Consider the following 23,758-nt stretch of genomic DNA (forward strand, 5'->3'; position numbering starts at 1 on the left):
ATATAGATAAATAATTGGCAAAAAGCTCTTAATGATAAGTGAGGTAGCTACGGTCAACACTCTTCCAACAAGTTTTGGTTCCTGGCATTTCAAAGACTTTAGTTCTAGTCTCTAGGTAAAAGAGTTTCCTCGCATCCCTCAATAACCACATTGCCATATTGTTGAATACTATGGCCAAAACCTTGTTCCCCTTGCTAAGCATTCAGATGTCACCTTAGGAGTCATTTGTTACTACAAAACAAACATTCAAAGAAATTCTTAATACAGTCATAGGACACTTTAATCACTTCATCATAACTCAAGACCACATAATTCCGTACAAGAAGACAAGTCAAAAAGATATCACCAATCAATGTCACCCGTAGATGCATCGTGACTACAAAATTATTTCTCAAACAGCATGCATGAATGGGTGCATGATGCATAAGTAACCCAGCTAGTATTAGGCTTCAGGATATCCCCATGACCTTAGTCTTTTTGGATGTTATCATCTCACGAGCAAAGAATGAGCAACTAAAAGTGAGCCAAGAGAAAAGTCAAGTCCAATCCCAAATTTTTGGTAACTATGCATTGGATGGCTATAATAAATATGAGCCAGGGAATTGGAAGGATATTCGACCTTTTCATTTGATTTCCACATGGAGATCTTTGATAATTTGCAGGCCATAAAACTTTTTTCACTTAAATTTGTGATTTTTTATTGAATTCTTACACTGCTTTCTCATGCCATTAAGTCTTGGGGCCTTCACTCTACGTAAAACTACTATATCACATGTATTCAAGGAGTAACAATTCCTTATTTATGATATTTTTAAGATTATAACACGTCCTCTTTTTATTCTTTTTTTTTTTGAAGTTCCTTAAATGATACCCCAACATTTGAAATGTCACATTTCGTTGTTGAACATATATTATAAGATAAATGTATTATAGCTGACCCTATTATAGGTGACACCTTAGCACATTAAGCAACTCTTTTCTTGCAAACATCTTTGGTATATTAGAATAGTGACCCAACCATGGTCCCTTATAAACAACCACAGTCGTAGCAAGTGCCTCCAAGTAGCTTCAATTGAGAGCTAGAGGTAGATTATGGCAGGGTTGAGACTTGGATTAAGGTTTGATGGATTCTCTTTAGAAACTAGTGATAGCCGTTTTTTCGGCTCTTTGTAATTGCCACAGTGAGTTACCTCACCCTACCAAAATCACCCAAACACTGTGGCTATCCCTACCATTTCACTGTACATAGGCGTGCATGAGTCACGGGACTTTTCCCATATCTTCTTAAAAACCCTCAGCTAGCTAGTCACTGGGCTAGGTGAGCCAAAAAAAAATAAAAATAATAAAAAAATAAAAGTATATTATGGCCTCTTCGTGTGTAAATATTTCATTGTATATATGGCCTAAATATAGGGATTTTTTATAATTATTTTGGTATTTTATTTAAATATTTCTACTTAGGTGTGTGTTTTATTAAACCTATGTACACCTTCTTTCATCCTCTTACACCATAATTATATATATTTTTTTTGCCAATATGTACATACTCTAACCTCATATTTTTCCTTTATACAAATCACTCCTACATTTTCACCCTCACCCTCGTGAAAACAAAAAATTGATCCAATATCTTTCCATATCCATAACTCCTCCATATTTTTATTATTATTTTTACTCATTATTCTAACACCATGTGCTCATTGAGCTAAAGTCCATGAATAGTCCATACACTAGTCCCACCATGTATATATTTCTTATTTCACCAATAATCCTCCTCCATGCATGGGTCAAGGGCAACTTGAATGCTTTGTATTATAATATGACAAAGGAGGGGCTCACTCTTGGATGCATTGTACAAATTCAACAAAGGAGGGGACCACTAAAAGACTTTTGCAGGCCTAAAAAACAGGCTTTTTGGTGAGAATTTTGGCACCTATCTTCACTCCGAATTTGGAGCAGTGGTCAAAAGAGAAAATGTAGCCCACGCTCTGAATAATCACCCCAAATTGTTTCATGATTTTTGGAGCTACCAACTGTGAGCTATGATTTTTTTAGTGGACCCCAGTTTTCCCATGCTATGCAGCCACACTCTCTCTTCCACTTTATCATTTTCCTCTTTCACACACACTTCTCCACTCATCATCCCCATCTCTCTCACCACTCCTCTCTGCACACTACTCACCTTCTCCTCAACCTTGAAGAATAAGAGAAACCATGGTGAACTCATACCTCCCACACACAATTCCATTCCAAAATTGACCACCTAGTTTCATTTTTCCTCCTCCAAATTACCCATATCTATCAAAAAACCACAAAATTCAGCCTCTTCTCTTAAAAGACAGCATCATGGTGGTTGATTACTCAGCTTCAATTACCTTGTCTCTCAAGGAAGGTCAAGAGTGGAGAAAAAATGTACCGTCAAAGCTAGTGGACCGTCAACAAGCGTCAAAATTGGCCCTACTCAAGACACTTGGAGCATCAACCTTGTAAGAAATCCACCTTTTCTTACCTCTTAAGAGTTTTTCTTCCTTATTTGTATCCTACATGGATACTCCCATTGTAAATATTCAATTCCATTTGTAAATTAATACTAACTCTACTAACACTAACCCACTATGGAAAGTCCTATCACCTCCATTTCTCTCCTCTCTCTTTCCCCACCAACTTCTTGATAATTCCAAGCAAAAGAAATTAGATAAATTGCTGAAAATCTAACCCAACCATGGTTAGAGGAGTAACCCTAGCCTTCAAAATTGCTATAAAAGGAGGGTGTAGCTAGCATAAAAGGGGGAAGCCATAAGCAAGAGCACTATGCTATAGCTTGAGAAGCCAAGCTCAACCTCTCTAGAAGGAGCTCTTGAGTGGAAGCTCATTGTCTTATGCATGTGCATGTGTTGTAATAGGGGATTAGCAAGGGAAATCTATGCCATTGTAAGAGAGAGAGTGATCATTCAATTGAGAGTAGGAAATCTATCATTTCTCCTACTAGTGTAAGCCCAACATTCGCTGAATCAAGGAGGGTGGATTTGGACTAATCTTGGATATTTTGTCTCCTTTCCAACGTGAAGTAATGGACAACAATGATGCGTAAGTGTCTTGGTTTTTTTTAAGTTCTTGATAGCTTGTCTCTGGTGTTGTCATCAATCTAGCCATAAATCCCACATACTGTAAGAGGGCGACAGGGTGGAGAGGACTCCCCTGGCCTTAAGACAGTGATTGGGGTGGCTTTTCTAGTGATGTGTTGTGGTGAAATTTACGCAAGCTATGTTGAACAAGTACTAATCTCACTTTGATTTGTCATGACAGATTTGTAAGAAGGTATTAATGCAACAAGCACCCCCTCCCCCTTTCTCTCTCTTTCTTAAATATATAGTTGTGTTTGCTTGATCATTGCCGATACGTTTCAAAGCAGCCCGAGCACTATCTCTCTCTCTCTCTCTCTCTCTCTCTCTCTCTCTCTCTCTCTCTCTCTCTCTCTCTCTCTCTCTCTCTCTCTCGTGTTTTAGTGTGTGAGAGTATTCCATTGGTGTTAGGGTTAGTGTAAATTCCTTGCTTGTTTGTGGGTTGCTCTAACGATTCTCCTCTTTTGCGTCCTAGTTCGCTCTTAAACTAGGTGGTGCCCCTTGTGTAGTTAGGATTTGGCGGTGGGTTTGTTGTTTTGGTTTGTGTTGTGTTGTGCCCCAGCCCCATTGAGCAGCACGGGAGCCTTGAAGGGTGTCTAGAGGCCACTCTTCTTGTTGCCCGCCCCGGACCGCCCCAATTTTGGTGCCCCCACTGAGGACGGCTTGTGTATTTTTGTGTAGAATCAACCTTTAGCATAGTCAAGTAGTGTGCATGAATCACGAAGATTTGTATGATCCCTTCATTCCCATTGCAAGGCAAAAGGTACACATAATTGTTAGTACTAAGTTGCAATTTCAACGTGTCATTCGTAGAATTTTAGGTCCTCTTAGGTTGGCCAAGATAAACGCTTCAGTAAATCCTTTTATTTTGCCTCTCATTAGGTACGACCTTAGTTTGGACGTCTATATTTTTGTTTTGTTTTAAGCATTAGGACATGCATAGGCCATGGATAATGGCCCAGGAATAGAGGTTTTTCCCTTTCATTTTACTCCACACATTAGAATAAACGTTGCAATTAGTAGAAAGATCCATTTTCAACAACGAATGGTGTTCATGTTTGGTGCCCAAAGAGCAGGAGAAATTCTTGCATCACCAAACCCTGTCATTCTACCTCTCATCAACTACCACACTTCTTTTGATGTACATGTGTTCATTTTATTTTAAAATGAAGTGCAGCCCGGCAAAGTAGTGTGTATGTTTGTTTTTTCTTTGTCCAAGTTGTTACAAGAAACAAAAAAACGATCATTTGTTCTAACTGGGAATGTGTGTGCAGTGAAAGTTCAATCCTTAGAGATCTAGCTCTATTACCAATTGAGTTGCAGGAGCAAGTAGTAAGGCGTCTCCCTCATAACAAGAGGGTGGTGAAGTTAAGACGGAAGGTCCTACGCGTTGATTCCATTTTCCTCTTGTTGTTGGGCACTAAGGAAGACCGCGCATTCATCCAACTAGTGTGTGCCCTAAGATTGGTAAATAGAGTGAAATTTGGCGTTTGGCGAGTGCATTTCACCATTGAGGAAGACTCTTCAGGAAACTTGCGGCCAGAGTTCATGCTTCATAGACTCACATTTGGTGAATTTTTCCCTCATTTGCATCTTATTAATAGTCTTCCTTTCGCTTTCAACAAAGGAGATAGGGAGCTATTCAGAGCTTGTCTTAATAAAGAGAGCATAGAGAAGATTGCAAATTTGTATAAATTCTCATCCTTCTCTACTTTCTATGACACTTTTTTCATAGAGACATTGTAAATCTCTTTATGCTTTTGAATGATTTAACCATAATCCTAAGGAGTTTTTGTCCAGGAATTTTGTAGCACAAGTGGAGTCTTTAAATCTTGCAAACTTGATTGGACTTGATGAGGATGTTCTTTATGAAATTGTGAGAAGGTTGCCTCACTCCGATTGTGTGGAACTCGAAGGAAAGGAGCTCCTAGTCAATTGCTACTTTCTCACGGCCTTCGACGAGCATGAAGATCTAGTTTTTATACAAACCGCTTGTGCATTGGGAATTGTAGAGCAAGTGCAATTTATCACTTGGGACGTGGTTGCTCTTTTGGATCCAGAAAAGGAAGTTCTAGAGATTTCTGTTTATCGCCTTAGCTTTGAAGAATTTCAACCCTTCTTAGAGCTCATCAATAGTCTACCCTTTTGTTTTGATCAAACAAATCGAGACCTTATTGAAGCTTGGATAGCTGAAGAAGAAAACCTAGAGTGGTATTTTCTCACTTCTTCATTTGCAGGCGAGTGGTTCTAGATCTCTATTGTATCCCTTATTGTAACTCGTGTTGTAATCTTTCATAATAATGGAGAGCCAACGCCAAATATCTGGATATCCTCTTTTCTTTGGAGAGCCTGGAGAGGATGCAGAATTATTTTTAGCAAATTTCAAGATGTCTTGCCGTATCAAGAGGATAGTAACCGATCAAGAACGTGTAGAAATGTTTGAGGTGGTCCTTAGGAAAGATGCTAGTACTTGGTTTGACTCTTTGCCTGAGGAAGTTAAGGGGAATTACACAGAAGTTTTGAATCGTTTTAAGAGATACTTCTTTGATCCCCAAAACACTCAAAAACTATGGCAAGACATTGTTTCTCATAAGCAAAAAGACTTAGATGACTACTACTTGTACAAGCAAGAGTTTCTACGTCTTTGGGCTCTATGGATACGAAATGTTGCTAACCCTGGTGATGGTGCAGAATTTTTAAAGAAGGAGAGGTTCATAGCCGGACTCTTTCCTGACCTTAAGGTAAAAGTTGAGGCGGGTGCACCTGCTACTTTTGATGCAGCTGAAACTAGGGCTGCTGAGAAGTATAGGAAACTCAAGTGCTTAAGGGGAGAGGTTCCAATAGAAGGTCTTAGACCCAAAGGTAAGTCACAAGCATCAACATCGAGGGAGCTTCCTGAGGTAACGGCGGAAGTAATTGAGAAGTTAAACGAATCTTTAAGCAGCCTGTCAATTCACCTTGCACAAGCTGTAGGTCCAAAGGGACAAGCAAAGAAGTCTGAAGAGCGAGATCCACGACCTAGGAGAGTCTTGCAATGTTGGAATTGCGGAGAGTCTGGACATGGGATGTATAATTGTCCTTGGCCCCGTGGGGAGCCAGGGAGGCCTAACTTGAATTACCCAGTGATGAATGCAGGTGAAGGAACTGGTCAACAACCAAGGCTTCTACAAAGGCCAAATGGACCAAGACCACCTCCACACGGGTAGAAGGAGTTCCACCTTTGCCAGATCCAAATGTGCATGTGGTAGAGGTGACAAATTCAAATGAGGTTGACATGGAAGCCAATGGAATTAAGCGTGGCCGAGGAAAAGGTAAAGAGAAAGAAGGAGTCACATCACAGAGTGACCATGGACAAGGCAAGAAGGCAAAGGGAACCAAGGAAACCAAGAGGACTCGACGTCGTATCAACCTCCAAGACTTCCCTCTTGGACATGGTATGGCTCCGTACAACTTGTTGGAAGACATGAGAGGTAAGGGTCCTGATATTTCATGGCCTCAATTTCTTGCATTATGTCCACAAGTTAGGAGGGATTTAACAAGGGCAGTTAGCACTAGGAGAAAGGTAAAAGAGAGTGTGCCTGTTGTAAAAATTGCACAAGCTGAAATGAATGAGGACATTACACCGGTGCTAGACTGTTACATCAAAGGAAGATTGGTTAGGAAAGGTCTAGTGGATGGGGGTGCACAAATTTGCATCATGACAGAGGGACTCATGCAAAAACTAGGCATGCACATCCATGAGACACCTGAAATTAGGGTCAAGATGGCAAACAATAGCAAGGCTAGGTGCGTAGGCATTTGTAAAAATGTTTTTGTGGAGGCCTTTGGCATTAAGAAGGCAGTGGATTTCTATGTCATGTCTACCAAGGGAAATGGTTACCCATTTATCCTAGGAAGACCATGGCTAATGAAAATGCGAGCTTTGCAGGATTGGGAGAGTGGAAAGCTAATTTGCAGGAATGACAATCACAAGAAGGTTGTCTTTGACATGAAGGAGCAACGCCAAGAGGAGCTCCATGAAGAATCATCTCAAAGTGAGACGGAAGAAGGTTGGACCGATAGCACTTCAGAAGAAGAAAGTAGCGGCAGCATTACTGAAGAGGAGTCTTCCATCGAAGTCATGGGGGTAAGGTTTAAGCCAAGCAACCAAGAGACCTCTTGTCAAGGCTTGGAGGAGGTAGGTCCTCAAGAGAACGAAGGTGATCAAGATGAAGGGATGCTGGAAGGTATGCTATCAACAACACTTACAAAGGATGAAAGAGAGGAGTTCAAATGTGTGCTAAGGAAGTTTCCTAGGCTTTTTGCTAAAGACTACACCGATGTGCGTGGAGTAGATGCTGTTCAACACAAAATTGAGTTGAAGCCAGAGGCCACACCTAAGGCTCAGAAGCTACGAAGGCTAGGAGTCATCAAGGAGCAGGCTTTACTCAAGGAGGTAAGAAAGCTTCTAGCAGCAGGTTCATTTATCCAGTGGAGAATTCAGAGTGGGTCTCTCCTGTTGTTGTCACTCCTAAGAAGAACGGCAAGTGGAGGGTGTGTGTGGATTACCGTCCCCTCAATGAGGCAACAAAGAGAGATCACTTTCCCCTCCCATTCCAGATGAGATACTAAATGAGGTAGCTGGTCATGAGAAGTACACTGTGTGCGATGGTTACTCAGGTTACTTTCAAATAGGGATTGCACTGGAGGATCAATTGAAAACAACCTTTATCACTCCTTGGGGTTGTTATGCTTTTAGAGTCATGCCATTTGGTCTGACAAATGCTCCTGCAACATTCCAACGTTTCATGAATATGGTGTTTCAAGCATTCTTTGGAAAGTCAATTAGGGTGTTCATTGATGATTTCTATATTTATAGCTCAAAATCATTGCATCTACAAAGGGTAGAAGAAGGTTTAAAGAAGCTCTACGACATGGGAGGTCAACTCAACCCCGACAAGTGCCATATAGGTGAGGATGAAGTAATCTTGCTTGGTCATAAAGTTTCTTACAAAGGCATTGAAGTGGATCCTTCGAAGGCAAAGGCTCTTATTGAGCTACCATCACCCAAGAGTTTTAAGGAGGTCATCTCATTCATTCAAAAGGTGAAGTATATGTCACGCTTCATTCACTTAGCCTCGGAGTTACTTCACCCTTTGCAAAAGTTGACACAACAAGTAGAATTTGCATGGTCTGATGAGCTTGAAGAGTACTTCTGTAACATTAAAGTCATTTTGTCAGAGCTACCAACACTCATGCCTCCTTGTTGGGAGTACACATTCTTTGTTAGCTCTAGTGCTGGGAAAGAAACAGTTGGTGCTGTGTTGCTACAACAAGATCCCCACAATACAAGGATGCGACCCATCTACTTTGCTAGTAGGGTCATGAATGCTTTGGAGAGAGACTACACAGAAGCAGAACTCATGATGCTTTCTCTCATGTTTGCGGTGAGAAAGTTTAGATCCTACCTGCTACCAAAACCTTTTGTAATTCTCACTGCAAAAAATTTGTTCCCTTGGGTGTCATCTCAAATGAATCTTAGTACTAGGATCTCAAAGTGGATTATGGAGTTGCAAGAGTTTCAATACTCTTTCAAGGTAGAAGATAGTGTGCGTGCACAATTGGCAGGGATTCTCACTTATAGGGTGCACGAAAAGGAGATTAAGGTGCCTGAAGTAAAGACCCTACCATTGCCACCACCAAAAAGTATTCCTAATGCTTTTACTTTGTTCTTTGATGGAGCTTTTCGTCGAGCCACAGGAAAAGCAGGGGGAGGGCTAGTGTTGCTCAACCCAAGTGGAGAGGTGGTCATGAAAGAGAAGTTCAATCTACCAAGTTCAGCTAGCAACAATGAAGCAGAATATGACACTCTACTTCATGGTTTGAAGATGTGCATTGGCCAAGGGATACAACGCCTCATGGTAAAGGGAGATGCACTTCTCATTGTTAAACAGATTTTAGGCATTTGGGCATGCAAGAATGAGAGCTTACGGACAAAAGTTCATGCCATTCGTAGATTGTTTAATCAATTTGAAGAAGTGCAACTATATCATATTCCTAGGAAACAGAATGAAGATGCTGATTTACTTGCACAACAAGCCGTTGCATGTGTAAAGAAAGAAGTGCAGGTCATCATGGTGGCGGCTGCTGTGAAGCAACCGAGGTACCAGGGATTGGAGTCATTGGCTCCCATCATTGGCTACATTTTGGAGGGTGAGTTTCCACCAGACTTCACAAAAGCTCAGAAGAGGAGACTCATGAAGAAGGCAAGCGTATATCTCTTCCTAGAAGGCTCCCTCTATCAAAGAGGGAAGGATCAAGTGTGCAGACGAGTACCAACTATTAAGGAAATTCCAGCCATTCTAAAAGGTTTGCATGAAGAGGCATGTGGTGGTCATTTTGCCCAAGAATTAACTGTGAAGAAGATTTTGCTTTCGGGGTATGTTTGGCCAAGTTTGCATGTGGATGTTCAACATTGGTGTAAAAGTTGTCACACTTGTCAGATAAATGGAAATAGAAGGTTGGTGCATGGCCCGAGGCAAATAGTGCTTGCAAATGGACCCTTTGAAAAGTGGGGCATTGATGCTATGGGTCCTCTGCCTAGGACAAAAAATGGTAAACTCTACATTCTAGTGGCTGTAGACTATATGACTAGGTGGGTGGAAGCACAAAGTGTGGCAAAGGTAAATGAGAAGACAGTGAGCAAATTCGTCTACACTCACATTTGTTGTAGATTTGGCACACCTTTGGAGATTGTTTCTGATAATGGTCCAGGGTTTAGAAAAGGATTGCTCACAGAAGTTTGTGAAGAGCTTCACATTCTACATCGTCATAGCACACCATACTATCCACAGTCAAATGGTTTGGTGGAGAAGGCTAATGGTGTCATTGCAGGAATCATTAGAAAGATGGTGCAAAACAAGACAAAATTATGGGATGACTTCTTGGATGGTGCCTTGTGGGCATATCGAACCACATATAGGGAAGCCACGGAGTTCACACCATTTCACTTGGTCTATGGTCAAGAGGCTTTGCAGCCTATCGAGCTCAACATTCCAACAATGCGACTTCATGGCAAAGGAGCACAAGATGATCAAGAGGTATGGATGGATCGACTTCTTACGTTAGTGGAGCTTGAGTGGAAAAGAGAAGCAGCATATGAGTGCTACAAGAGGAAAGCCACACAAGCGAAAGAAACGCACGACAAGAAACTGAAGGACAAAGGCATCAAGGAAGGAGAGCTTGTGCTAAGGTATGACAATCGACTTGACAATCGTTTTGATGCCAAGTTTGAAACAAGATGGCAAGGGCCATACATAGTCAAGAAGTCTTTCAATTCAAGTTACTATCAGCTTATGGACTTGAATGGTAAAGAGCACTCCAAGAAAGTAAACGGGTATCGCTTGAAGCCCTATTTGAATCGCCTTCTACCAAAGGATCTACCAAAGATCTGTCCAAAGGCCGCTGTCTTATGTAAGTATTGTTACATGAAGCATGAGTGTAACTCCAGCCAAAATTCTGAGGGGCTAAACAATGAAGATCTCGTCAAGGACTCTGAAGCACTCTCTTTGGAAAAGATGCTCTATGATGGTACATGAATATACCATCATCCAGGGGGAGGGCTAATGATAGACGTTTTTTCGGCTCTTTGTAATTGCCACAGTGAGTTACCTCACCCTACCAAAATCACCCAAACATTGTGGCTATCCCTACCATTTCACTGTACATAGGCGTGCGTGAGTCACGGGACTTTTCCCATATCTTCTTAAAAACCCTCAGCTAGCTAGTCACTGGGCTAGGTGAGCCAAAAAAAAATAAAAAAAATAAAAAAATAAAAGTATATTATGGCCTCTTTGTGTGTAAATATTTCATTGTATATATGGCCTAAATATAGGGATTTTTTATAATTATTTTGGTCTTTTATTTAAATATTTCTACTTAGGTGTGTGTTTTATTAAACCTATGTACACCTTCTTTCATCCTCTTACACCATAATTATATATATTTTTTTTGCCAATATGTACATACTCTAACCTCATATTTTTCCTTTATACAAATCACTCCTACATTTTCACCCTCACCCTCGTGAAAACAAAAAATTGATTTCTACTCATTGGTTACTTTTATTATATTATTTACTTGCATACCTTTTCCTCTTTCACCCAAAATAATTCAAGGAGGGACCATATCATATGATTCCAATATATTTCCATATCCATAACTCCTCCATATTTTTATTATTATTTTTACTCATTATTCTAACACCATGTGCTCATTGAGCTAAAGTCCATGAATAGTCCATACACTAGTCCCACCATGTATATATTTCTTATTTCACCAATAATCCTCCTCCATGCATGGGTCAAGGGCAACTTGAATGCTTTGTATTATAATATGACAAAGGAGTGGCTCACTCTTGGATGCATTGTACAAATTCAACAAAGGAGGGGACCACTAAAAGACTTTTGCAGGCCTAAAAAACAAGCTTTTTGGTGAGAATTTTGGCACCTATCTCCACTCCGAATTTGGAGCGGTGGTCAAAAGAGAAAATGTAGCCCACGCTCTGAATAATCACCCCAAATTGTTTCATGATTTTTGGAGCTACCAACTGTGAGCTATGATTTTTTTAGTGGACCCCAGTTTTCCCATGCTATGCAGCCACACTCTCTCTTCCACTTTATCATTTTCCTCTTTCACACACACTTCTCCACTCATCATCCCCATCTCTCTCACCACTCCTCTCTGCACACTACTCACCTTCTCCTCAACCTTGAAGAATAAGAGAAACCATGGTGAACTCATACCTCCCACACACAATTCCATTCCAAAATTGACCACCTAGTCTCATTTTTCCTCCTCCAAATTACCCATATCTATCAAAAAACCACAAAATTCAGCCTCTTCTCTTAAAAGACAGCATCATGGTGGTTGATTACTCAGCTTCAATTACCTTGTCTCTCAAGGAAGGTCAAGAGTGGAGAAAAAATGTACCGTCAAAGCTAGTGGACCGTCAACAAGCGTCAAAATTGGCCCTACTCAAGACACTTGGAGCATCAACCTTGTAAGAAATCCACCTTTTCTTACCTCTTAAGAGTTTTTCTTCCTTATTTGTATCCTACATGGATACTCCCATTGTAAATATTCAATTCCATTTGTAAATTAATACTAACTCTACTAACACTAACCCACTATGGAAAGTCCTATCACCTCCATTTCTCTCCTCTCTCTTTCCCCACCAACTTCTTGATAATTCCAAGCAAAAGAAATTAGATAAATTGCTGAAAATCTAACCCAACCATGGTTAGAGGAGTAACCCTAGCCTTCAAAATTGCTATAAAAGGAGGGTGTAGCTAGCATAAAAGGGGGAAGCCATAAGCAAGAGCACTATGCTATAGCTTGAGAAGCCAAGCTCAACCTCTCTAGAAGGAGCTCTTGAGTGGAAGCTCATTGTCTTATGCATGTGCATGTGTTGTAATAGGGGATTAGCAAGGGAAATCTATGCCATTGTAAGAGAGAGAGTGATCATTCAATTGAGAGTAGGAAATCTATCATTTCTCCTACTAGTGTAAGCCCAACATTCGCTGAATCAAGGAGGGTAGATTTGGACTAATCTTGGATATTTTGTCTCCTTTCCAACGTGAAGTAATGGACAACAATGATGCGTAAGTGTCTTGGTTTTTTTTAAGTTCTTGATAGCTTGTCTCTGGTGTTGTCATCAATCTAGCCATAAATCCCACATACTGTAAGAGGGCGACAGGGTGGAGAGGACTCCCCTGGCCTTAAGACAGTGATTGGGGTGGCTTTTCTAGTGATGTGTTGTGGTGAAATTTACGCAAGCTATGTTGAACAAGTACTAATCTCACTTTGATTTGTCATGACAGATTTGTAAGAAGGTATTAATGCAACAAGCACCCCCTCCCCCTTTCTCTCTCTTTCTTAAATATATAGTTGTGTTTGCTTGATCATTGCCGATACGTTTCAAAGCAGCCCGAGCACTATCTCTCTCTCTCTCTCTCTCTCTCTCTCTCTCTCTCTCTCTCTCTCTCTCTCTCTCTCTCTCTCTCTCTCTCTCTCTCTCTCTCTCTCTCTCTCTCGTGTTTTAGTGTGTGAGAGTATTCCATTGGTGTTAGGGTTAGTGTAAATTCCTTGCTTGTTTGTGGGTTGCTCTAACGATTCTCCTCTTTTGCGTCCTAGTTCGCTCTTAAACTAGGTGGTGCCCCTTGTGTAGTTAGGATTTGGCGGTGGGTTTGTTGTTTTGGTTTGTGTTGTGTTGTGCCCCAGCCCCATTGAGCAGCACGGGAGCCTTGAAGGGTGTCTAGAGGCCACTCTACTATTTCATTATCATCTCACACCCTAGCTAGATCCTATATCTAGGGTAACTTCCAATATATATATATATATATATTCTATGTATTTTTATATATTTCTTTTTAATAGCTACTAGTAAGGAATCAGATCCTAGTGGGACACTAGATTGTATGATTTTCAAAGATGCATTCATTTTAATGAATTTTTAACAGGATGCTTACAAACATTTGTCAAGGAGCAATGTAATGCTTTCATATTGCATGAGGTGTCCATTGGAATCAAGTGGAAGTCTAAGCTAAGGGGACCACAAGAAGACTTTTACTACTAGAAAGATACCCTATTTTGGTGAATTTTTTACACAAGGTTCCAATCCAAACTGGAAAACGTATATAAAGTGGGAGGTGTAGCTAATGAGCTGAATTTTTTGCTCCTATTTTTATTTCTTTATTTGGAGCAATGGTTGAAGATATATGATCAAAATGGTGGACCCGAGTCTTCCCACATCATGCAAGGACAACTCATTTCAAACTTTGCTCAGTTTCTGTTCACACTGGTTCTTCTCTTTTTTGTGTAACCCTTGGGGGGTTCCCTTCACCTGTAAAAGGGGGCCTCTTCTTTCTTGAAAACCATTCATGAGGGAGTGAGAGGATTGATGCCTAATTGTGCTTAGGCTTGAACATAAGCCTAAGCCTACACTTGCTCCAAGAGGAAGCCTAGCCATTCTTGTAAGCTATCCTTGGAAGATCAACTCTAATCAAAGAAGGTTTTGAACTTCGTGCATTAATCAAGGCTAAAGTCTTTGCTCTTCTTCTCTCTCCATCATAATGGTGAATAACTCCTAAAGAGTTTGTCAAGTAAGATGTGTTTTACTTTGATATTTTGTTGGTTTCTTGTTGTCTTCTTTTTCATCTCTAATCCAAAATATATCTCTAATTTTATCTCTGTAACCATATCTATTTCTTTTACTCTTAGGAAGATATTTTTTGTATAAATTCTAGGTTCTCCTTGCTACAGGTATATCTCTCCCCGTAGTATCGTTATTGCCTACGAGCAAGAATAGGGCTTGGAAGGGAAAATTCTCTTCTCTTCTCTTCTCTCATATCTACATTTTTCACATACTAGAGTTGTCCTAGATGAATAATTCACATGATATGAATTTCTATCGCTTTCATTGTGCGATCTATTGCAAACAATCAATGTTTGTATTAGCCATAAGATACACTTTCAACAACAAATAGTATTTCTCTTTGGTCCAGAAAGGCTCAATGAAATACTTCTTTCACCCGATCCCATCATATTATCCCTTATAGACTATAACTTTTCTTTTCACATAAGTGCAGTTAACTTGCTATGAACCAAGAGGATTTGTATACACAATTAATCCTAATCACTAGACAAAACATATATATTATGGTAAGCATAAAATTACAACTCCAAAGAACAATTTGTAGCCTGTTTGGTTGGCAAAGATTGAACTCCATTAACTCATCTATTAACCCTTTCATATTACCCATGATACGATACGAACATAGCCTTGATGTTTTCATCTTTGTGTTGTTTTGATATTCTCTTTTGTGTTCTTTCTTTGTGTGTGTAAGTGAAAGAGAGAAAGAATGGGGTTTCTTTTATTGCACTTCCTTTCAAACCCTAGACTTCATTGCATCTATGGTATAACTCCTTCATCTAGTTTTTGGAGTTCTCTCACAAACTCTCACAGCCAAAAGCCCGGTCCTTTCCTAGAAAGACTGCAAACTTCTTGAGAACTTATTTATTTATAGATTTCTTGAATGCTCAAAGTGAATACATAGTAGCCACTTGGACATAAATGGCCATAGCTCATAAAGAGCACTTAAATAATAAAATATCCATAAATATGCTATCCTTGTGCATAACCCTTATCTTTTTCCACATGTCACCTGCAATAAATAAATCATTTCCTATTTTCATTACATACCTCTAAGTTAGAAAGCAATTGTCCTCAATTGCAAAGATAAGAATTTGTAAACCATTCTTGTCAAAAACAGTGGGGCTAGTATTCTATGTCAAAAATATCACATAGTAAAAGAAAAATAGCATAGAACTAAACAACATTTCTTATGCTTATCGTCATCCACATACTACATATTCTAGTGTCCCATACCATTAGAATAAGTAGTATATGTCATATCCTAATGAATCAGGATATCATTGGTCACACTCGTCATTTAATAATCAATCTTTATAGATTCCAATTTCAATTCCATAAATACTGTTGTGATAGTAAATCATCATATCCTAAGTCCAATCCCAAATTCAAATATAAGTCTAAATCCAAATTATATTTCGTTTTATATACCCGGGTAACAAAATCATACTAGGGATAGTGGTGGCCAGCCACTATAGCATGATTTTATTATTGGTGTTGCCTCAACCAAAAAATCTACACCAATGATCTGTGCTGCCTAAATCAGCAAATTTTCACTAATGTTTCTTAGACCGATGGATTTGCATTTAGTTTTGTGCTACCTAAATCGGAAAATCTGCACTCGTGTTGCCTAAAATGTGTATCTGCACGTACCATTGGTGTTGCTTAAATTGGCAAATTTGTGTGTTTGTGACCATTGGACTAAACAAGGCATAAAAGAAATAACACATTTAACTAGTACCAAATTGTGGTAGGTTGGAATACTGAAGAATGTACCAAATGTTGACAATCATCCCAAATCAATTGAGCTCATGCTATAGCTTAATATCAAATGATGTCAATAGATTTAGTACAAGATTAAGCCACAATGTGAGAGATGGTAGGAGAATATAGTGCATTTGGAAAAGCATGTGATTGTGTGTGTGTGTGTGTGTGTGTGTGTGTGTGTGTGTGTGTGTGTGTGTGTGTGTGTGTGTGTGTGTGTGTGTGTGTGTGTGGAGAGAGATACAAGTGGGAGAGGGTTGCCACTATTGAACTTGCACTATAGTTAACAATTTCAAAATGTGTTAATTGGTGCTAGTAATTGACCATGAAATAAAACAAGGTTCCACCTTGTTTAAGGTAGATCAATACATGACAATTAAACTGTATAAAAAGAATAGAAGTGTGACTTAACGTCTAGAGTGGTAGAACTATAAATAAAAAAAACTCAAAATTGTTACACATAGGAGACTTTTATGATTGTTTATTTCAAAAGTAGAATGTCAAAAGATCAAGATAGGGATGAGTTTCAAATCACTAGAATGAAAATACGAATCTTGTTTAATAAAACTTGAAGTTGATAATGAGAGGTTTATGAGGTGCATGGCCTCGTAAAATTCTTTGGATGCTCCAAAGTCAACCGATTTCACGACATCATCAAAATTAATAAGCATGTTTCTAGCACAAGTCTATTCGTATGAAGATACTCAAGACCAGGAAGTAATTTTGTTTTGTAAATACAAACAAGAGGATCACTAAATGGGCCAACTCAGGTGCTAGCATGCTTTGAATAGATTCCCCAAAAACATACTCCAAAAGTATGTAAAGATACCCTACTATCTCATATTTTCTCATATCTATGTAACCAACAATATATATATTTGTGTCTCATATATATTTATATAAGGAGATTTCTCTCTCCATACAAGTCATGAAAATAAATCTTTCTCTTCATGTTTCATTGGTAGGGATTTCATTCATGTCTTCACGTGAAGTGCGGTGGTAATAACTCATGTTATTAACACTCCATAAGAGTGTTAATAACATCAAATTCACAAGCACCTACTAGAACCGGCCCTTCTTATTAGTTGGACGGGCAAGCTATCATGCCCAACGGGCTTGGCTATATCCTCCTCTTGCTCCCCATTTCTGGAGGTGTCTATATAAACAATGTCCATCCTTGCATCCATCCATTTTGGCACACTTGATTGCTTAGTTGAGGTGTTGGTTTTCATTTAGGTATCTTTGATTCCTATATTTTTTAACATCACAAATAGTTACAACTTACTTCCCCTTGAGTGTCTATCTGCCTAGAAATAGATTTGGGTAGGGAGCATCCTTGCGGAGGGTTTAGGTGGTGCAAGTTCTTGGGGCTCATTTCTATGGTTGGAATGGAGTGCTCCTTATCACTATACCTACATATTGTTTTGCTACATATAGTTACCTCCCTTGGGTGTCTATCTGCCTAGAAATAGGTTTGGATAGAAAGAATCTTTGTGAAGGGGTTAGGTGGTTCTAGTGCTTGGAGCTCATTTCTATAGCTAGAATGGAGCACTCCTTATCACTACACCAACATACTTGTCTATCACGTCTAGTTACCTCCCCTGGTTGTCCATCTGCCGCCTGAAAATAGGTTTGGGTAGTGAGCATCCTCGTGATGGGTTTAGATGGTGCAAGTGTTTGGATGTCATTTCTATGGTTGAAATGGAGTGCTTCTTATCATTGCACTGAAGTAGTTGTTTGTTACATTTAGTTACCTTCCCTGAGTGTGTATCCATGTGGAAACAGGTTTGGATAGGGAGCATCCTTGTGAAGAGTTAGATGGTGCAAGTGCTTGGGGCTCATTTCTATGGTTGGAATGGAGTGCTCTTGATCACTACACTAGCATACTTGTCTGCCCATTTCTATTGCTAAAATCAAATTTTCACTTCTTTTTCCTTTATGTTTATATGTATATTATTTTACTTTATTATACAATTATTGGATGAAATATTGTTTTTAAAAAACCTAATAATTTTATGATTGTATGATTGTATAGGTGGCTTGTGAACTTGTCATGGATGCTAATGCTTGCTCTCAAAACATCAGTGCAGCTACTTCTAGTTGCCCATCGATTGGTGGTGAAGTATCAAACAACGGAGCTTCAAATAAAGGGAAGCGCAAGGCCGTTGATGGTAAGGTGCCACGGCCTAAGTGGCAATTTTCTAAGAACGTAAGATCATTTATAGATTGGCGTTGCAAATTATGTGGCAAAGAAAATTCAGGAGGTGCACCTCGTATTAGGGAACACTTCCTTGGATCAAGGAATGGAACAACTAATAGGTCTAATGGAGGCAGATTTAATGGTGTAGGTCATGAGAGTGCTACAAAACACTTGAGAGAGTTGTTAGGAGGTGTAGCCAATGCAAGGCAACTTAGAATACCGACTCCAAGCCGTTATGATTCAGAGAACCAAGGCAATGCTGCCTCAACACAAGGTGGACAAAGTAGTGGTGCACCCTCCATGTCGGCCAACACACACAAGAGGGGCTAGCACTCAAGATGGATCACCCGAGTACCACTTTCAAATGCATAGAATGAGGCAAGTAAGTCTAGAGTAAAGCTTTTCATCTACTGCTCTTGGAGAGGCACAATCTGCTCTTGCACAAGCTATCTATTTTACAGGCAGTTCTATGTTGATGGTCACATGAGAGTCATGGAAGCATGCATGAAAGAAGATCGGTGAGTATGGGGTTGGTTTTTCCCCTCCATCATATCATCAAATGCGCACAACATTCTTGGATAAATGCTTTGTAGACACCCAAAAGAAGTTGATAGATTGATCGTCAAATCAATTGATCAAACAAGATGCACTATAGTGAGTGATGGACGGTCAAATGTCCAAAGTGGGCCACTGATTAATGTGATGCTATTTAGTTCTCGAGGGGAGTGCTTTATTAAATCAGTTCATAGCTTGGGTGAGATAAAGTGAGTGAGCTATATAGCCGATATAATCACAAAAACAATTCATCAAGTTGGTGCCCAAAATGTAATACAAGTGATAATGGACAATGCCAAAAATTGCAGAGCAGTGGGTCGTCTCTTGGAGGAGAGATTTCCTAGCTTGTACATGTTTGGTTGCAACGCACATAGCTTGAATCTTGTGTTGTGGGATTGGTATAGAAAACACGACACTAATTGGTTCAAGACCATTATAGATAAAGTAAGGGAGGTAGTGAATTTTATTTTGAAGAGACAACGTGTGCTAGACATATATCGACAACGTATGTCCACAATATTGAAGCTTCCATGTGAAACCATATTTTGCACTAACTTCTACACTGTGGAGAGTCTTTTGCAGAATAAAAATATTGTTTTGGAGACATTTGTTTGTGTTGGCTTCTATGAGTGGGAAGCAGAGCAACCATTACAAGTAAAATCAAAGGTTCGATCCATGAAAGTGCTTATTGATGATAGGCACTTTTGGTCTGATGTTGGGGAGACATACTTGGTGATGAGGCCTGTGATGATATCTTTGCGTCAATTTGATCTTAAGTTACCCAATATAGGGAAGGTGTACATGGAGTGGTATAATGTTCAAGAGATATTGAACTCTCATTCAGAGCCAAAAAATTGTTTAATCAAGCCCTGTAGAGCACCTTTTAATAATGCTAAAAGAGATATCTTAAATAGGTATGTACATGCTCAATGGGTTAGTGCTCATAGCCCACTACATAATGTTGCTTTTTCTCTTGATCTAGAGTATTGGAACATGGATTGTGATGCATTAGATGAGGATGTGACTGAAGACTTCTATTATATGGTAAGTAATTTCTACAGCAATCCAGATGATCAAGGCCAAGCAGTCACCGACCTGACAAAGTACAAGGGTAAAGGATGGCCTTTTCAATTTAACCTTGCATCAGGACAACCAATATGGAGATGGTGGCTCATGAATGGTGCTTTGATGCCTACATTGTGTCGATTTTCCATTAGGGTTCTTGCACAATGTGCTGCCAATTCAAGTTCCAAGAGAAACTGGAGTACGTATAGCTATGTACACTTGATTATTTGTAATCGGCTTCTCAGTGATCGAGCCAAGAAAATGGTTTACCTATATTGCACTCATAGGCTACTTAGCAATATTCAATCAAAAATGTATGAAGAAGATAGACCATGGTGGACTGTGGATATGAATGAAGATGACCAGGAGCAAGGGGAAGAGGTGAAAGTCAAAGAACGTGAGTTTTGTGAGCTTGGTGGATGTACTTTGCTTGAATTAAATGCGAACCTTGAGGTGGATGATTTTCCTCCTCCTCAACAATGAAGGGCATTACGGGGACATAGATAGCATTGTAGGTTAAACACTTCATTGAGGTGCAGAACAACTGAATGCCATGTAAACCCTTTTTTGTGGCTTGCGACCCGTGGGCCAAGTGACATACCACAATTTTTATTTTATTGTCATTTAACATGGTATTCTCAGTATTTTCATCTATGAATTTAAAAAGTATCATAAATTTTGTTTGCAATTTCAATGCGAGACTTTATACACTTTGCATTTATAACATTACTTTATGCACCAAGAAAGACTATCAAACCTTCACAAATCAATTTTACCACATTCAAAAAGTCACAGTAAGTTTTACAAAGCTTTAATGTTCATTGCAAGGGAGACATATACAAGGATTGTAAGATTCACTGCAATCCACTCCATGTTAAGATGTTTACAATTTACAAAGATAAATTCAAACTATCCAAATTAGAGTTTCTCTCCCTTTCAGTTTGTTGCCAATAAACGTTGATAGTCTTTCTCCAATTTGAACATGGAATATATAAAGCTCATCAACTAGAGACTTGCAAATGTGGCACTCTTTTTTATTTACGATGTTTTTCATGAGACATGGCAAATGATACATGTGGCCACACAAGCTATTCTGTAGTGTCCACTCCAACTATGGAAAAAGTGTCCACAAACCGGGCAACCGCCCACTGCATCCGAAGTGTAAGCTGGAGGTGGCTGCAATGTGTTAGGATGCTCGATCATTTTCATGATTGATTGTTTTTAAGCCCATTCCTCCATTTCACGGAGTTCATGCACCTAAGCAACTTGATATCTCTTTATAACTATTTGTTATTGCTTGAGTCTTCTTCCCCCGTCGTATGTGTGGAGGTACAAAGCTGTGTTTGCAATTCCTCCACGGTGTCATGTGATTGCATAGCGGAGCCAGTCAATGTATATCTTAGCTCCTCTCGTGATATTGGGACTATCTCATTTTGGATATACACTATGCTCTTATTGGGGGCTCTGCTGGAGACCATTGGCTCATTTTGAACAAATTAGATGTATAGCATCTTTGCAAACCACAAGGGACAATCTGTGTGGTTTAGCGTACTCCTCGTGCATGCAAGGTATATAGCTTCAACATGCGTGTGATTTCTAGCACAACACACTTATCCAGCTTCCATCTTCCCTTCCGGATAGAGAAGTCAGACACACTTGGCCATGCTTCCTTGACCATCTCTGTGGTGATGTCTTTGTTGATGTCTTTCCATTGCTTGCCATTTGACCATTCCCACTCACTGGTCCTTGTGGAAACTCTCGCTTGGTCATTTAGGCCAGTTGCATCTACAAGTGCACGCAAGCGATCATACGCTTTTTTAGCTTACTCATGCTCGTCCATACCTGGCACAACACATTTACACTATCTCAATGTGCGATAGAACTTAATTATCATAGATACAATTGAAAATACACTGGTACACCTTGGTTTAAGTTATCACAACACACCACATTCTGTATCAATCACTTTGCACCATGAGTCCATCATTCCAAAAAGAATTTACTTGTGAATATAGTGTCCAGATGTCAACAGAAACTATAGCAACACACCACATTCTGCATTGATCGCTTTGCACCATGACGCCATTATTATAAGAAGAATTTACTTACAAATAGATGTCCAGATTGCAATAGGAAATATCACAATACACCACATTTTGTATTAATCACTTTGCTCCATCATTATAAAAAGACTTTACTTTTGAATACAGATTTCAAAATTCAATAGAAAATATCACGACAAACCACATTGTGTATTAATCGCTTTGCACCATGACTTCCACCATTATAAAAAGGTACAATTCAACTCAATGGTCCATGAATATACAAAAATCTCCATCTTTTTTTGTCAGATAATTCAAAAAAGGCCAATGTTTATAAAAAAGACCAAAGTAAACTAAAATCTAGGCATCATCTCACTAAGCGGACGCAAACATACCTCCAAGTTGAGCTCTAACATATCTAAATGCTCACTCATATTTTGCAATGTCTTTCTCTACCTAGGTGGTTGTTGTAAGTAGTTTTTCCACATTATAGAGGAAATCATGCCTCAATCAATTTGCTTTCTCTTTTGCCATGGCACATTGTAATGTTGTGAGAAATCTTTGCACCAATCACATAGTTGCCAATGCAAAAAGCAAATGCATAGGTGTTAGTGGCTTTCAAAATATGGACAAGCCAATTTTGGGTTGCAAAGCTCGAGGGCCCTCCAAGGACATAGGGCATGCTCTGTGGTGTCTTTGATGCTGGTTGCTCGCTTCTCAATGCCCACTCGCAGTGCCAACCCCCAATCAATGACACCCTCTAACTCTTTTTGTGTGGGAGGGCATCTAGGATCTTCTTTCTGAGCCACCAGTATGTTAAAAAATTTGCCTTTGGGTAGTGGAACACACTCTAACATGTCACCCAGATCCATTCCATTGAAGCGAGGAAAAACCAAGGACCATGGCCCTTGGTGTGTTTGTGCTATGCATCTAAGGATGCCCCTATGGAAAAATTGCACACTCGCCTCTAGAGCAAAAGATTGCAACTCTCTGTTGCATCCCTTTGAAGTATTTGACCACATACTACACTTCTAGTGGCAACCAAGTGACTCCTTCGATTGTGCACTTTGGCACAACTCCATAGCACCCTTTCCCAAAATACTGAGACATAAAACGGGTGTGTAATAAATGCTCGCGGTCCATCTCAGCTTCTATATATGATCTTCCTATTACTGCATCTTGAGAGGACACTACTGAATAAAAGATGGACTTAGCTTTGTGGATATGGACATCTTGAGCATCAATATTGTGTTCTCTTTTCGACTTTGACCTCTCTACATGCCATATATTAGTCCAATGTCGTAGCTTAGCTAGTTCCGCAATATCCCTTGGTGAATCCTCGGGGGGTTCACTATGTGTAAAACTACCATATCACATGCGTTCAAGACATGTTTGTCAAACCCCTAATCTGTGAATTTTGTAAGGAATATAATATACCCTTTTCTCTTAAAATCTGTAAGTTTTTTTCAAATTTGAAAAAATAATGCCCTTTTGTATATATATTTATGTAAGTTTCAAGAGATTTAAATACCCTTCTATTGAGCTCACGTGATAGTTTACATTTTTATTAGGTGACCTCCCCGGGGGTGAATCAACACCCAAGTCTCTTAAGCATTGTGTCATATTGCCCACAATACTATCTATTAGCCTACATATAGCCTTTGCATCTACATCTGAGAAGTGTGCACGAACTGCATCAGTTATAGTATTAAAGAAACGATCTCTGCACATCTCACTTTCCAATATAAAGGTGATCTCATTTGTGGTCAGGGCACATATACACGTGACCAATAGAGTTTTGATCTTGGTTTTTAACTCC

Source organism: Adiantum capillus-veneris, chromosome 25 (genome assembly GCF_014529385.1).
Source record: "Adiantum capillus-veneris isolate H3 chromosome 25, ASM1452938v2, whole genome shotgun sequence".
Taxonomy (NCBI): domain Eukaryota; kingdom Viridiplantae; phylum Streptophyta; class Polypodiopsida; order Polypodiales; family Pteridaceae; genus Adiantum; species Adiantum capillus-veneris.